A 2204-nucleotide genomic window follows, 5' to 3' on the forward strand; every position below is an offset into this window, starting at 1 on the left:
GTGAGTCTGCAAAATAAACTGCTGGAATTCTGTACAGGAGACCCTTCCTGTCTTTCTTCACTGACTTACCTGTGGTGTGTGAGTGTGGACTTGAGTGACTGCCTATGTGCCCACCTGAGATGCTTCCTGAGAAGAGATGCTTTTTGGGGAGAGGTGGCAGCAACCACCATCCATCTCCATGCTGCCGCAAGAATTTGAGTAGTTAAGAGAATTGAGGTGCTGCCCAGATTTCTGCAATGGTGAGTTTTTTTCTCTTTGTCTATGGCTTCTTTATTGGAGATACTTATGTTGCTTCCATCCAGCTAAGATAAACCCTTCCACTTAAGGTCTCAAGACTTTTATTTCTGTTGCTACGCTGATTTCATTCATGATGATTTCAGGATCTCTGAATTCAAAGCATTCATGATTTGACTGATACCTAAAACACATAATTTGCTACTTATACTAACAGTTCTCAACTGTAAAATGTGTTAAGTGATATCTTGAACTTAGGTGACAGATTTGAAGGGCAACTGTGGTGGGACAACTGTTGATTATAAGGGAAAAAAGTACTCTATTGCATAGGCTTAGGAGGAACTTCAGATGGAGTCCTTGGGTCCCTTCTGTAGCTAATGTTTCATCAAATAATTTCCGTAGGTCAGTGAAGTATGGGAATAACTTCAGAGGGACTGATGGCTGCCCATTCCAGGTGACATCATTGGTAAGACACACACACACACAGACTCATTCCAAATGGAGTGGAGATTGTGTTTGTTTGTTTCAGAATCTCAGAAATGAAGACCACAGCTTTAGGCAGTTGTGGAGAAAGATGCCTCCTGATTTGCACATCCCTACTCAGAGACCTTTATATTTCCTTAACATTCACCAGCAATGTGCTTTCAACTGCCTACTATCAAGTATTTGATTTCAGTAGGGTATGCCTTTCCTTATTTGTAAGAACCTTGAAATGTTGGCTGTTGTGATTGATACAGTTTATAAAAACAAAATATTTGGGAGTGTATTTGTATCCCCCATCCCTAAAAACCACTTTAGGTGGAAGATCAGTGAAAGACTGGACTTGAAATGTAGTTGATATTTCACAATCAACAGATGATAACTGGTTACTAGTGGTGTTTCTTGGAGAGTCAGTTCATGGTGAAAAAGCAGTTGTTTAGGCAAATAGGTCCTGTTCTAAAACTAATGTTGAGAAGTTTGGAAAAACTTAGGAGATAGTAAAACAACATCAGGTGAAAAGTATTTAACAGTGTTTAAAAACGTCTTTTGGGAATAAAAACTATCCTACATGATAGGCAAGATCTCCAATCCTCTTTCAGTGGATGAGCTGTGTAACTTTTTAGTGTCTTGAGTGGAATCAATAGAGGAGTTTTGGGTCCTCTTATCTGAGTAGACAGAATAGTATGGAATGTTTCAGGTGATGATTTACATTGCACAAGAGTGGCAAAGTTTTGACTTGCACAATGATACCAAAGCTATTTTTCTTTCTGCTGGAAACATCCTGCCGTGTTTTTAATCTTTCATAGGACTGAATGGTGTTCTTGGTTTATAGTTGTGTTGAAGAGTGCATTTAACTTGTCTCACATTCTAACTACCTCAGGAGCTAGAACTTCAATCTTTTTGCTCTGAGAAATGTCAACAAATACTATGTGGAGCTTTGTTTGTGTTTTTGTTTTGTTTAGGGTTGAGCTTGCAAGGTAGCCAGTAGAGTAGTAAGAAATACAGGCACTAATCCTTGTAATTTATGCACAGGGAGTAATTGTCATATATGCAAGCTCTTGCATGTCTTGCAGCCCAGATGCACTAGGCTTTTTATATACAATTATTTTTTGCTACACAGTATAACTGTAGGATGATTAGTATCATGCTTGTGTAATACTTGACTAGTTTTCATGTGGTATGAAGAACTGAAATCTTGAGACAAGCCTGTAGATTCTCTTGCTTTGGCTTTTCCTGTTTTTCTTACAGTTAAGAATGTGAAAGATATGGAGACTTACCATCTTCATTCCTATTTACTCTGAGCATCTTCCGTGATGGACTCTAGAGCGTGTGTTCCAAACTGTTGCTGTCTTTGTAGAGTGAGATCAGTTTTCAGCTTGCTGAATAGTAGCTTTACATTTTCTTGCTGTTGTCTATCAGACTTTTACAAAAAAAATGAAGCTTTTCTTTAAATGTTTTTTTTCAGCTTCTAGAATGTCTTCTAGAAGTAG

This window comes from Zosterops lateralis, assembly GCF_965231275.1.
Source record: "Zosterops lateralis genome assembly, chromosome: 9".
NCBI classification, from domain to species: domain Eukaryota; kingdom Metazoa; phylum Chordata; class Aves; order Passeriformes; family Zosteropidae; genus Zosterops; species Zosterops lateralis.